Below are 15,516 nucleotides of genomic sequence, written 5' to 3'. Positions count from 1 at the left end.
CTCACGTCCAATCCGCGCTTAGCAGGCGCCCCGACCGAACTGTAGGAGTCGCTGTTTACAACGACCCGGACCCACCCCGCCAGCTTCTCCCACCCTCTGATACAGCCAATTGTATCAGTGCAGACGGCCAGCCAAGCTGGTGACAACCCCGGAGCTGTGAGCTGGATTCGAACAGGCAAATCCAGCTCAGCTCCGGGGCTGGTGACGAACGCAATCTCCGCTCGGCCACCTAACCGCCCTTTTCTCCACCACTTCTAACCACAATGTCATTTTGGATTCATTGAGACCCAAAATTCTTGCTGTAGATATTTCTTGATAGATCACATCGAGATATGTAATAATCCAGACCTTTCGGCAAATTCTTTCCGGTTGGAACCATCGTGATGCTATCAGCTTTTTAGCCACTGTGATACCCGATAAAACCAATCTCTTTAGCTGTGGATGTACTGCACACTCAAAAACATCATTCAGCAGTAGTACAGAGGGGTGTACAGGTATATTCCAAGTTAAGAGATTTGATAGTTGCTGGGTCACCTCTTTCCAGAATATCTTAACTGGTGGGCAGTCCCAGTACATGTGCATAAATGTCCCCTCGTCCCCATTTGTACATAAGGAGCATTTGGAGTCTTGTATAAGACCCATTTTTTCAGTCTTATAGGAGTCAAGTATGTCCTGTGAATATAGTTAAGATTGATTTGTTGATGGTCCGGGTTCCTTGATGTGAATCGAATATTTGCCCAGGCTTCTTGCCAATCAAAATCACTTTCCAGGTCTGGTATATCCCTCCTCCAGACGGAGTCTAGGTGGAGGGTTTCATATGAGGACGTTAGTAATTGATGATAAAAATCTGAAACAAAACCTCTTGATGTCTCTCTTTCATAGAAGAATTTGTGGTATCTGTGGTGTACAATTGGTATATTTAATGGAACACCGTGAGCCTTCAAACATGCCAATAACTGTGCGTAAAAGTAATATGTGGACTTGGTGAGATACATTTTTTTGCGTATTTCATTGAAACTACAAATACCCTGTTTATTGAAGACGTCTCCTAATGAGTGTATGCCTTGCTTTTCCCATCTAGGGAATCGTATAGGTTGTTTTCCTATCCAGAGTGCATTGTTATTGAATAAGGGAGTATGATTATGCCATTTATGTAGGGTAGAATATTTTTTTTGTGTTTCGCGCCATATCCGGATCGCATGAGTGATTATGGGGCCAAATTTCCGTTCGCATTGCTTAATTGGTAATTTGGTGTATACTATGCCCTTCAGCTTATGTGGAGCTACTATATTTTCTTCTAAATTTCTCCAGGATACTAATGCTTGGGGATCAAACCATGTTGTTAGTGGTCTTAAAGTGTACGCCTTAAAGTAGTGGTAGAAATCTGGAAATGCCATACCTCCGTCTGCTTTGTTTCTCTGTGCGGTGGATCTTTTTATACGTGGTGGTTTGTTATTCCAAATAAATTTGTATGTGGAGGAGTGTAATTCTTTCCAGTAACCCTTTGGAGGGGGTAACGGTAGCATTGAGCTGAAGAAGTTGATTCTAGGTAGGACGTCCATCTTGATTATTGATATACGTGCCTGTACTGAGTTTTTAAGTTTCGACCACCTGACAAGGTCGTATTTGATTTTGTTTTGGATTTTTATGTAATTGTGCTTCACCGTTTGGCTTATGGTGGGGAATATCTCAACTCCCAAACATCTAAATTGTTTTACCATCTGTATCTCTTTTGGGAGGGTTATATTTCTTTTTGCAGGGGCGTTAAGTGGGAGGAAGGCCGACTTCGGCCAATTTATCCTAAATCCCGATAGATCTCCAAAGTCCTCAATCAGCTTGAGAAGATGAGGCAATGCTGTGTTGGGGTTTTGCATGAACAGTATTACGTCGTCCGCATATAAACTAATTTTGTGTTGTGTGCCCTTGATTATGATTGGTTCTATGGATTGGGATTGTCTTATATATTGTGCTAAAGGCTCTAATGATAGATCGAATAGTCCGGGACTAAGAGGGCAACCCTGTCTGGCTGAGCGTGAAACCGGAAAGATTTTGGAGATGATTGTACCAGTTGTAATCATGGCCGATGGGTCTTTGTATAATACTTTAATCATATCAATGAATCCTTTTCCTAACCCCATCCTTTCTAATACTGCCCATAGATACGACCATTCCAACCTGTCAAAAGCTTTCATTGCATCCAGGGACAGTATCGCCTTAGGTGTGTTGTCTTCCTTGTTGGCATCTAGTACGTGTAGTAATCGTCTTATGTTATCGGTGATCAAGCGACCTCTTATGAAGCCAGTTTGGTCCGGGTGAATTAAAGATGTCATATGCTTTTGTAGTCTGATGGCTAATACCTTAGAGTACAGTTTGATATCGGTTCCGAGGAGGCTTAAAGGTCTATAACTACCGCACTCGGTGGGGTCTTTGTCTTTTTTAAGGAGGACTGTTATGAGTGCAATATTGTCATTCTTATGGAAGTTCCCCTCCTTAACTGAGTATAAAATCATATTTAGTAATAAGGGTCCAATTATGTCCCAACAAGAGAGGTACATTTCTGGTGGGATACCGTCTCTTCCAGGAGCCCTACCACTTTGCATTTCAGATATGGCCTCCCTAAGTTCATCTAGTGCAGGGGTGGGCAACTTTGTATATGGTGAGGGCCACAAAATGTCCACAATCAATCTGGGGGGCCGCATTGTTTATCGGCAGTCCCGCCAGTAGTACCCCATCACTCAAATAGCCCATAATAGTCACAGATGTGATAAATAAGGTATATAAACAATTATAATTTGTTGTAACTTTGTTTTTATTCCATTTCAAATGCATTTAGTAATGCAATTTCAACTTTATGAATTTATAAACAGCTGAATTTAAAAGTATTGCTGTGACCCCAAATATATACAAAAATGATCAATTATAATTAAGGCTTCTAATAAAATAAATGTATGAACTTAAAGCCCACTGCTCAACAAACACAAAGCAGCATTCCTGCTGCATTTCACTACAACAGTAAATCAAAAGTGCAATAATAAATGATTTTGTTAAATGTATAAACTTTTATCCTGCTACTAAACAAAACATTATAACACTGAAATGCATGTTATGGATATGAAGCACTCAGGAATGTTTTGTTTAGTAGCAGGATACAAGTTTATACATTTAACAAAATCATTTATTATTGCACTTTTGATTTACTGTTGTAGTGAAATGCAGCAGGAATGCTGCTTTGTGTTTGTGTTATTAGTGTTATCTGAACACTACAAAAGTAAACAAGTAAAGTGCAAGTAAAGTAAAGTGCAATACTACATGCCTCCCATTGACTCAAACTGGCATGACATTCACCCTCGCCCCACAGTGGGTCAATAATGGTTATAATAATAATAATAATAATAATAATTAGGGATGCTCGATATTGGCTTTTTTACCGATACCGATATTCCGATATTGTCCAACTCTTAATTTCCGATACCGATATCAACCGATATCAACCGATACCGATATATGCAGGGTTTCCCACCCCAAAAAACGGAATAATTTCAGGTAACTAATCATTTCACTGGATATATATATAACAAATATTGTTATTGTTTTTTTCTTTTTTTAAACCGATACCGATATTTTCCGATATCACATTTTACTGCCGATATCGGCCGATAATATCGGTCGGCCGATAATATCGGTCGGCCGATAATATCGGACATCCCTAATAATAATGGTCCCCTCTCTACACCTCTCCATCATCTCCCCCCCCCTCTCTACACCTCTTCATCATCTCTCCCCCCCCTCTCTACACCTCTTCATCATCTCCTTCCCCCCCTCTACACCTCTTCATCATCTCCTCCCCCCCTGTCTTTAATGAGACACTTGTGGTCTCTCCATTTGGCGCACAATAGCAGGAATGTCAACTTCAATGTTTGTGCATGCAATCTGTATCAGATGAAATAATGTTTCATCCGACAGCCTGTTTCTCTCCTTTGACTTGATGTGCTTCATGTTTGAGAAATTGCTCTCACGTATGTATGTGCTCCCAAACATACTGGCCATAGAGAGGGCAAAGTCCCTGAGGAGTGGGAAGCGGGGCTCAGGTAGCAGTTTCCAAAACGAAATTCCCCTCTCATTTCTCTTTGCTTGAAAAAAAGGATCTGACCGTAGCTCGCACAGTTCAAGCTGCAACGGTGGGGGCTGCTCTGACACCGTAGCGGTGAGGGGGCCGGCAAACAGCGCTATCCGTGACTGCATGCCGTTGAAATCTTCAAACCGATCATTGAATTGCATTTGCAGTGTTTCAATGTCGCTCCTGTACTTTCCGACGGCTCAGCCATCGGATTTCTGTGTGTAGCTGCAAGTCGCCATAATCAGTGTCCATCTCTTCCAAAAAGGAGACAAACTTTCTATGGTTTAGTGACCTGTTGCCTCCACGAATTAGATTGGTAACCTTGGTAACCAAATCCATAACATGGCTGTATTCAAGCTTCTTGGCACAGAGAGCCTCCTATATCAGATAAAAAAAAAAAAAAACGATTTAACGACTCTCGCATATAATTTGACTACACTCGACTCGCATTGGTCATTATAGTGACGCACAATAGATGGAAATTATGTTAGCGAACTTACCTGATGTATAATGCAGTGCAGCATTGGACACTCAACGCCACTCTGCCTTAGAAGCCCGGCGAATCCATCGGTAACAACAGCCGACAGTTTATCAAAACCCCCATATTGCTGCACGGCACTTTCAACAGCGTTGAATATGTGCACACTAGGGCTGACCCCTATTAGTCAAATAGTCGACTAATCGATCGAAAGGAGCCATAGTTGACTGCCAACTCTTCTTAGTCGAATACAATAATAAAAAAAATTAAATAAAAAAAAAAAATTAAAAAATATTATATATATATATTTTTTTTTATATTGGCCTTGGGGCCGCATGGAACGTCGGTGAGGGCCGCATGCGGCCCGCGGGCCGCCAGTTGCCCCTCCCTGATCTAGTGTGATCGGTGTTTCTAACTGTTTAGCGTCATCCTCTGAAAGTTTAGGGAGAATAATTTGATTAAGATATGTGTCCATTTTGTTTTGATCGAAGGTCGTTTCTGATTTATATAAGTCGGAGTAGAATTCTTTGAATGTATCGTTTATTTTTTCAGGGTCTGTTTCAAGTACTTGTTGTGCTCTAATGGTAGTTATATCTGCAAATTTTGCATTAATTCTTAATTGCATGGCTAATAGGTGACTAGGTTTAGAACCTTGTGAGTACTGCTGTTGTCTTGTGCTACGTATTTGTATTTCCGATTGAGTTGAGTTGTTGTATTTTAAAGAATTAAATAACGTTGAGTAAAGCGTTTCCAGCTCAGCCAGTTTTGTGCATCGATTCTTGCGCATTTTGGAGGAAAAGCTATCAGTGAAATCTTTGATCATTCCCTTTACCGACATCCATATTATTTTGGGGTCTTGCACCGAGTTTGCATTCTCCCGTAGGAATACTATAAGAGCTTCTTTGAGTTGTGTAATGAATTCCTTGTTATTAAGCAGCATCGAGTTAAATCGCCATCTTGGGGCTCGGGAAGATAGTATACCAAATGTTCCTTTTAGGAGTAAGTAACAGTGATCTGATAGTGCATTGGGTATCATTTCCACTTCATAATTATCAAATAGTCTCGGGGATGCAAAGACATAATCTATTCTGGATAATGTGTTATGTCTCGCAGATCGACAAGAGTACTTTCGGGTCGTGGGATTAAGTGATCGCCATAAGTCATTTACACCTGTAATCTTCGACCAATCCTTTAATGCATTAGATGAATTCTTTTGTTCGCTGGAAAAGGCGAGGTAAGATTTGTCCATCCTTGGATTCCAAATGGCATTAAAATCTGCACCTATTATAAAAGAGTAATCGGGAAGGTCTAACATTGCATTGGTTAGTGTAGTGAAGAAACCCACTTCGTACAAATTTGGGGCGTATACCGCTACCAACGCTATTTTCCTGTTCTTGTGTACAATCTTAGCTATAGTTATCCGACCATCTACATACTCCCTTTAATTCAATATTCAACTTACGTTTAACGACTATGGCTACACCCCGAGTTCTCGTACCAATAGAAGAGTGACTAATATTATGATATGTGTTGTCCGCTAACTTATCTATGTCTTTCTCTAGAATGTGCGTTTCGCTTAGCAGAGCAACATCCACCTGTTCTTTTTCATCAGTGTGAGCACGCTTTTTCGTTTGAGTTGGTTATTTATTCCCCCAGTGTTCCAGATCATTATATTCAAACTAGCCATAATCTATACATGTTGTAGTGTAGTTTTTGGTAATGCTTCTGGAGTGCGAGGCAACAATAGATATACATCCAACTAGTGAGGTCCCGTTGAGAGCCGAGCTTAAAAACATACATATATACAAATAAAAATCCCCTTCCCTCCCCTCCCACCGAGAGTCGTACAGGATTGTGTTCCATGAACACAACCTTCGCGTATGACTCCCTCCCTTAAACCACCGGATATCCCAGAATGATCCAATTATCCTTAACATTCCTATGTATACCATAGGATCTAACATTCTAAATTCTACCATAAGTAGAATGTCAACTGTGGCTTGGCCACTTTCCCGTTAAATTAAAATTAAAATAAGATACAAATAAAAATAAAGACCAAAAATAAGCTTCAATTATCATGCCATAATCACTTACATTTTATATGAACTTGTGTAATTTATAATAACCCAGGAATAATATGGAGGTATTGAACTGAAAAGAGAACCTCAATAAATCAGAGAAAAGATAAGAAAAAAAACAAGAAAAAAGGAAGAGAACATTAACTTAGATCTTAAAAGAGCTTTGCTATGCTTAAACATCTAAAGTATAAATTGGAGAAGTAGTGGAAATATTTCCAATTAATAAAAAGCAGTTTTTAAATACGTATACGCAGCATTTCCCCTGGCCAGGGGTGGGCGATGATCCGTTGTGAGGAATGTTATTCCGGCTGGCCGCTGCTGTGATGGTTCTGTGTGGTTCTGCAGCTAGATGCTGTTGGTTATTCCCCCGAAGGGCTTCTGGTAGTATGTCTGGCCACGTATTGCTGTTATTCCAGAATGTTCCCTGTATCAAAGAATGTTTTAGATGTTCTAGATTATTCCAATATGTCGTTTTTACAGTGTTCGAATGTTCCAGTATGTTCTGGAATGTTGTTAGAATTCCATACTAAGGATCACTTCAACGCCATGTTCATCTTCTCTATATCGTTCCAATTTTGAATCCAATATGTCCGCAATAATAGAAGCCCAACGGGGAAAACATTCAATAACTCTGAGCTCGTAGGTCTCTCTGTCCCAAATCATCGGTTCATTAAAGTGTACTATATGGTGTCCATGCATAACAGAGATTAAAAGGCCATTTATACACTATCCTGCGTTTTGTGCTGCCATGTATTTGGCTGCATCTTCAGGCGAGTTGAGGAAAACCCTTGCTCCTTGTTTATCGACGATGCGAAGTATTGCAGGGTATATTAATAGGGGTCTATTTCTCCAGATAGAATTTAGACATCACCGTCTTGAACTTGGTTCGTAGGACCACCACCTCCCGACAATAATCTTCAAAACAGTGTATTGATATATCCTTGTATTTCAGATTGCCTTTCATCCTGCGAGTTTCACGAATAATAATTTCTTTTATTCTGACTTGGCGCAGGATAACCAATATCACTCTGGGTCTAACGTTATTGTCACTGGATCGGGTCCCCAATCTGTAGCACTGCTCCACCTCGGGTACTTTAGGAAGGACCGTTGGTCCCAGGATTTTCTGTAATTCTGTCGCAAACTCTTCAGGGTTTGTGCAGCTCACCGACTCATCCAGACCGACTACGAATATTCAGCTTGCGACTTTGATATTCCATCTAGAATATTTTGGCTTTCTGTTCTTCATTGATTCGCTTAAGCTCAACCGTTATATCGTTGAGCTCCGGCTTGAGTTCCTTGTAGTGTCCCTTCATCTCAGCCGCTAGATTAACGTTGATATCAGCTACGTCTTTGTAGAACCGAACGAAACTGTTGGTGTTCCTCCAGGCCTTTTTCCAGTGCCACGGTGCGCTTAATATGTGCCTCGGCATCCACTCTTAGCGCTTCTATTTTGCATTCGATAGATTCTTTGATAGCATCTACATTTTGGGTTATTGTCTTCTCCATTGTCTCCATTGTCTTCTCCATTTTTTTCATTTCATTTTTCATTTCCCGGATGATATATTCGGTGTCTGCGGAGGTATTTGTAGGGGTTGAACTTGAGGCGGTCGCTATCACGTCTATATTCTCTGCTATTTGTCGCACGTATCCTGCTTCCATAGGCGAGTCCTCTGCGACTGGTTTTGCACTCGTTTTATCTCTCTTTGGTGACATCTCGATTCTTTTGGTCAATATAGTTAGTTGATAATCTCAGTTGATATATGCGTCAAGTTTTAAACGCATTGATGGTTTATAAATATGTTTTTAAAACGAAAAAAAAAAAACGGGTGAGCAGCTGTGTCACATGCGACTTACTCCATTCTAACGTTAAACCGGAAGATTATTTTATTATTTTACTTTTTTAATTAAAAACGAAGGTTCGAACGTCCATTCGAAGAACCCGGACGAAGTTTGAATCCCAAAAACAGGCTTCGGGGACAGCCTTACCAAACATTATTATTCAAATGTTCCGTTGTGATGTCACAGTATGATGTCATAATCAAACATTCTAGAACATTTGTGATGTCACAGTATGATGTCATAATCAAACATTCTAGAACATTTGTGTTCTATATGGATTTTGAGAGGTGCGCAGAGTGGCGGCGTCTGCGTCCGCCGGAACGGTGCAACGAAGACATGTGCAGGGGTAGTAGTCGGTGGTGGGAGGCGAACGGAGTAGATATGGAGGATCGGAAACAGGGAAGACCTCGCGATTGGTGGCCCCGGCCTGTGAGCGGCTGTCCAGGGTATTGGGAGGATGGTGATGGAAGTAAATGGTGTGATGGAAGTAAATGGTGTGAGAAGGGCGAGGAAGATAGCGATGACGGAATGGAGATGGAGAAGGAGGTGTGGGAAACGGTGGGGAAGAAGAGGAAGAAGCAGACGGAGAGGGACGACAGTGATGGGGATAGCCAGGGCAAGGGTAAGGGGTCGGGTGAGAGTAGGGGGGAGGAGAGTGGGGGAGAAGGGGGGAAGAGGAAGAAAGTGGGGGACGATAGCTCAAGTGGGCCGGGAGACGAGGGTGCTGGAAAAGATGTGGCAAAAGCGGAAGTGATCCATATAGTGGTCAGGCTTGAGGGGGAGAGGGGTGAGAGGAAAGTAGGTAGGCTCGAGTGGCCCAAACTCATTGCCGAGCAATTAGGGGAGGTAAAGTACGCGAGAGTTTTGTGGGATGGGAATCTGGCCGTAGGGTGTGGTAGTGAGGGGCAGGTGGAGGTGGCTAGGAAGATGCGGAGCATTGGGGGGGTGGGTATAAGTAAGGTGGCGAGGGTAGGGGAGAAGAGGGGGGGGGGGATGTAAGGGGGTGATAGCTGGGGTACCGGTCGAGGTTACAGTAGAGCAGCTGGTGGGAGAGCTAATGGAGAACGGGCGTAATGGCATAGTTAAGAGTGCAGAAAGGATGAAGAGGGGAGCAGAGAGGGCAGTGACGGGGACGGTAGTGATTACATTTGAGGGGGTTGTTCCTAGGGAGGTGTTTGTAGGGCGTAGGATGTATAGGGTTAGGGAATTTGTTCATAATCCTCTTAGGTGCTATAGGTGCCAGGAGTTTGGCCATATAGCTACCACGTGTAGGAAGGGGCTGAGGTGCGCTAGGTGTGGCGGGGAACATGAGTATGGGAATTGTGGAGAGGGAGTGAAGCCGAAGTGCTGTAGTTGTGGTGGGGAGCATAGTGTAGCGTTTAGGGGGTGCGAGGTGATGATGAAGGAGGTCGCGGATCGGAGAGAGAGAAGGGAGGGTAAATTGACGTATGCTGGGGCGGTTAGCAGGGCAGGACAGGGTATCCAAGAAAGGGTGCAGGGGGTTGAAGGAGGGCATTTGGCAGTGAGGGTAGAGCAGGTAGAGAGGGGAAGGGAGGATAAATTAGGTATTGTGGCCTTCGTGGCAGGGGTAGTTACTGGTATGGCAGAGGCTAAGGGTAGAACAGAGATGGTGAAGATGATTGTTAGGATAGCGGTTCAACATCTGGGATTGGAAGGTCTGGACTGGAAGGAGGTGTGTAGTGAATTGGCTGAGGGGGCTGCGAGGGACAAGGCTGCGAGGGACAAAGCAGCCCAGGATAAGATAGCAGGGGGCAAGGAGGGTCCCGCGGAGGGGGGCTCAGGCAGGAAGTAGCAGCAGTAGCTGCACTCCAATGGACAATGTAGTTGATGACGGGGTCCAGTAGAAGAAGAAAAAGAAGGTGAAGAAGGAGAAGAAGGAGAAGAAGAAGAGCCCATAAAAAGAATTGCGGAGGGCAGTAATACGCCACGATGCGTCTACTCTGCCGGAAATTCAAATAAGAAGAAGAAGAAGAAGAAGGTCTCATTGTGCATCTTGAAACAGTACTGAACAGATAGACTAAACAACATAGATTGAAGCCTGCATTTCTCAACCAAGGTGCCTTGCCTACCGTTTTGCTGTGGAAAGGTGAGTGTCCACAACGGCTAGCTAGCGGTTCTACTTGAATACTGAATGTTAATATTGAATCAGACAATATTGAATACTGAATGTTAATTCAGGTTGACAGTTGACATCATTTGACAGTTGACAGGGGGCTGGAAAGTTGATTTAATAAAAGAAAAAAAACTAATTGAATCAGATTAATCACTTTATTCAAATTGAGGATTTAGGTTGAGGATATAAAAAATTTAAAAGAAAAAAGAATTTATAAAAAAAAATTAGAATAATTTTTTTAATAACATTTTTTTTAATTAAAAACGAAGGTTCGAACGTCCGTTCGAAGAACCCTGACGAAGTTTGAATCCCAAAAACAGGCTTCGGGGACAGCCTTACCAAACATTATTTATATTATTCAAATGTCTCAAACATGTTCCTTTGTCAGAGTATGATGTCATCATAAACAAACATTCTAGAACATTTGTGATGGCACAGTATGATGTCATAATAGAACATTCTATAGCGGTCAGGCGGCGTAGCGGAGATTGCGCTCGTCACCAATGCAAGAGGCTGCAGTCTCGACTCCCGGAGTCAGCATTGCCTTGGCTTGGGCTGATCGCTATACTAACTCGTTTGGCTGGGTTAGGGGGAGGGAAGCCGTGGGTGGGAAACTGGCGTTGTGGACAGCGACGCCTACAGGTCAGGTCTGGGCACTTGCTCAGCGGAGGCAGGACTTGAGGAAGGCAGCGTGACCTCCCACGCGTTACACTTCACCAATGAGAGCCCTCACTGTCAGGTGAGAAGAGAGCCACTGGCTGTCGCCGCACGTGTCGGAGGAAGCGTGCGGATACTTCAGGGTTCCCTTGTACCGACCAGTAGGAGAACATGCGCACAACAACCAGGTAGGGGAGGGGGGGCGATTGGCACAACGACTAAATTGGGACGGGGAGAAAACAGAAAAATCGGAGAAAGAGAGATAAAAAAATAATAATAATAATAGACCATTCTAGAACATTTGTGATGTCACAGTATGATGTCATAATCAAACATTCTAGAACATTTGTGATGTCACAGTATGATGTCATAATCAAACATTCTAGAACATTTGTGTTCTATATATATTCAACAATTCTCTCATACTCACCCTATCGGGCAGCGTGGGGACCACACACGTCCAGCCGCAGAGCAGGCTGTCCCCAGCAAGCTAAGCCGGGAAGATGCTCAGTGGGGGAACTACCTCATTCACCGGGGGTGATGAGCGCTCCCCCCGTATTAGACCGCCCCTTTTTGTCGGGGTCCCCCTTGGGTGCGATTGCTTCGTTGGTAGAGTCAGGGTGCGATATCCCAACTCTGCGAGAGACCTTGCTCGCGCGGTTGGCGTAACCAGGGTTTGCAATGCACAGCGGGAGGGACCGGGCCACCTGTCTACGATTCTTAGCGAACCGGCGCCAGTTGCCTCCATAGACCTTAAGGATGCGTATTTTCACATCCCGATCTTCCATCCTCACAGGAGATACCTACGCTTCCTGTTTCAGGACATAGCGTACGAGTACCGGAGGCTGCCGTTCGGCTACTCTCTGGCTCCTCGCATCTTCACCAAGTGCGTGGAGACTGCGCTGGGGCCTCTGCGTCGTCGGGGGATATAAATTGTATTCTACCCTAGACGACGTTCTGGTCCTCAGCCGGTCAAAGGAGATCACCAGGTCTCATACCAGGCAGGTGGTGGAATTCCTCACCAGCCTGGGTTTTGCTGTGAACTGGAAGAAGAGTACTCCTCTTCCCAGTCAACAGGTGGAGTACTTGGGCTTAATTCTAAGCTCAAGGTCTATGTGGGCATCCCTCTCAGAGCGGCGGCGACAGGATATTCTCGGCACGCTCGGGAGGTTCCGTCCTGGCAGGACGGTTACGGCGCTGTCCGTGATGCGCCTGCTTGTTATGATGGCATCTGCTCAAGCTGTGGTCCCTCTTGGCCTCCTCTTCATGAGGAGGATACAGAGGTGGGTTTTTCAATATGAAAATAGACCCTGTGAGAGTCAAGTGGAAGCAGCTGAAGGTTCCCATGTCAGTACTGGGGGACCTCGCCCACTGGGGGGGCCTGGGGCCCTCACCAGCGGGGTCCCCATGGGCAGCAGGCTGTCACATGTCACGGTCTTCACCGACTCCTCCCTCACGGGATGGGGGGGACGTGTCGGACCGACGCAGTAGGGGGCAGCTGGCAAGGACCATGCTTCCCGGTCTGCACTACATATCAATGTGTTGGAATTGAAGGCAGTGCTTCTAGTCCTCAGACAGCTCGGCCATCATGTGATGGGCGAGCATGGTCTGATCAGGACGGACAGCACGACGTCGGTGTCGTATATCTACAGACAGGGCGGCGGCCGATTCAGTCCGTGGCCGCCCGGGATTCTGTACGTGTTCCCCCCCATACACCTGATAGCTCAGCTGTTGGAGCGGGTACGTCAGGAGCGCAGGACTTTGATCCTGGTCACGCCGGACCGGGGCACAGCTGTGTGGTTCCCGGCCCTGATTCAGCTCTTGGTGGCTCCGCCGTGGCCTGTTCCGTGGTTACCGCGGGCCCTCTCTCAGGCACGTGGAACACTGTTTCTGCTTCCTTTTCTGGGGCAGCCTCTAATGGCTTGGCTGCTGAAAGGGTGAATCTGGAGGAGATGCGTCTTAACTCTACTGTGGTTAACACCATCCAGAACGCGCGTGCTCCGTCCACTACTGCGGTTTACGCAGGGAAGTGGCGTATGGTTCGAGAGTGGTGTGAGGTTGGGGACCTGGACCCGGTGTCATGCCCCCTGGACTCGGTTCTGTCCTTCCTCCAGTCTATCCTGGATAGGCGGTCGGCCTCGACAGTGAAGGTATACGCCGCAGCTATATCTTCTTGTCATGTGGGCTTTGAGGGCAGAACACTGTTCAGCCACCCTCTCGTGAGACGTTTCCTGCTTGGCGCACGGCGTCTCAAGCCTGTGGAACGTGCTCTGTCTCCGAGTCAGGACCTCCAACTGTTCCTGGAAAGGCTCTTGGGGGCCCCGTTTGAGCCTCTTGAGCAGGCGCCATTAGATCGTCTGTCTTTAAGACTGCGTTCCTTTTGGCCATCACCTCCGCTAAACGCGTGGGTGAGCTGTGTGCTCGGTGCGGTCAGAGTGCCTGTCTATTCAGGCCGATAGCAGTGCGACTCTGAGGCCTAATCCGGCCTTCGTGCCAAAGAATATCCGGAACTCTTATTGCTCCAGGGATATTGTGCTTCAGGCGTTTCACTCTCCTCCTCACACTAGTGAGTTGGAGGTGAGCCTTCACCTGTTGTGTCCTGTCCTTGCGCTTAAGGTTTACCTTAGTCGCACGCAGGATCTCAGGGCTACCGATCAACTGTTGTTTGTTACGGTGGCTCTCACGCGGGTGAGGCACTGTCCAAGCAACGCCTGTCACATTGGTTGTGCGAGGGCATTGCCCTCTGCTACACTTTGGCTGGACAGGTTTCCCCCGCAGGCGTCAGGGCACACTCCACTCGTGGAGTGGCGGCCTCCGCTGCCCTGTTTGGGGGGGCCTCGGTGGAGGACATCTGCGCTGCGGCCTCCTGGTCCTCTCCGGGTCCTTTTGTTAGGTTTTACCTCATGGACATGACTGGGGGCTCTGTCTCCCAGGCAGTCCTGAGGTCCGGGACCTCTCCTGCATCCCGCCATTAGGTGGGCTAGCAGGTGTGTGTGGTGTGGGCCGCGGAGTGCTGTGTCACACGTGGTCCCGCTTGCACTGTGCGTTCTAGGGTGACTGGTTCCCTTTTTCACACATTGGTTGTAGTTGACTGCCTCCCCCCCTTCGTTATGACGGGCGGGTGGACGGGACTCCCCTCCTCCCTGGCAGGGGCTTATGGGCCCTCAGGGGGTGCATTTGATGTGGCCACGCGTCCGCTCTGCCCCTTTTGATCTCATAATGGCAGAGCGAGACGCGATTGGCCAGTATGAATATATAACAAAGGTTATCCTATAACCCTAGTTATATGAATACTGGCTGAGCGTCTCGCTCTTCAGCGCCCTGAGCTCCCTTGGATGTTTTTCACGTATGGAATTCAGACTTGGAAGGGCGTAGACGTGACCACTTCCTGTGTCTTGTAGGCATGCACGGGAGTAGGTGTGGTCACGTGCAAGTGACGTGCATGTGCAATTTTTTCACGCGCACAATAGGTGCATGAGATGACATCTCATAATGGCAGAGCGAGACGCTCAGCCAGTATTCATATAACTAGGGTTATAGGATAACCTTCGTTCTATAGTCTGGGGAAATAATAGAGGACTGATAGGACAGCATTGTCATGTCTCCCGTGGCAATAGGGTTTAGAAACTGACGTAAAATGTCTGGGGAAAGCCGCCATATGTAATGGGATGCAATTTTGGCCTTGTGTGAAAAGCTACCACAGAAAATCTCACAACTATTATGTAATGTTTGTGATTTCTCAATGAAAACTGATGTCATCAATCCCGGCCAAGATGGCGACCGACGTTCATAGCAATTTAAGTTCCCACCCACTTCCTGAGCACTATAGGAAACAATTAGTTGTGGAGTATAAGAGTTTAACCATGTCATGAACATAGTTATACAAGTTTCCCACCAGGAAGCACCACCTGAACACTGTCCAATATCAGGTGTCCAAGTCAGAAAAATAGGGTATCTTGATGGTACACAAATTGCTCAAGTTGTGATCACCATAATCTATTGCTGATTGGTTAAAAATGTTGTAAATAACAAAAAACAGAAACACTGTCAATTAACCCACCATCAACCAAATGTTTAATTCACACATTGTTTGATAAATGTCCTGAAATCTCAGTACAAGGAAGAAATAAGCAACCAGAAACAAATCTGATGTTCATGACCTCCATGTTTGTTTTTATTTCTGAAGAACATGATAATGGTAAATTTATATAGC

The sequence above is a fragment of the Notolepis coatsorum genome, assembly GCF_963971535.1.
Source record: "Notolepis coatsorum genome assembly, chromosome: 6".
Classification (NCBI taxonomy): domain Eukaryota; kingdom Metazoa; phylum Chordata; class Actinopteri; order Aulopiformes; family Paralepididae; genus Notolepis; species Notolepis coatsorum.
This window is presented reverse-complemented; position numbering follows the sequence as displayed.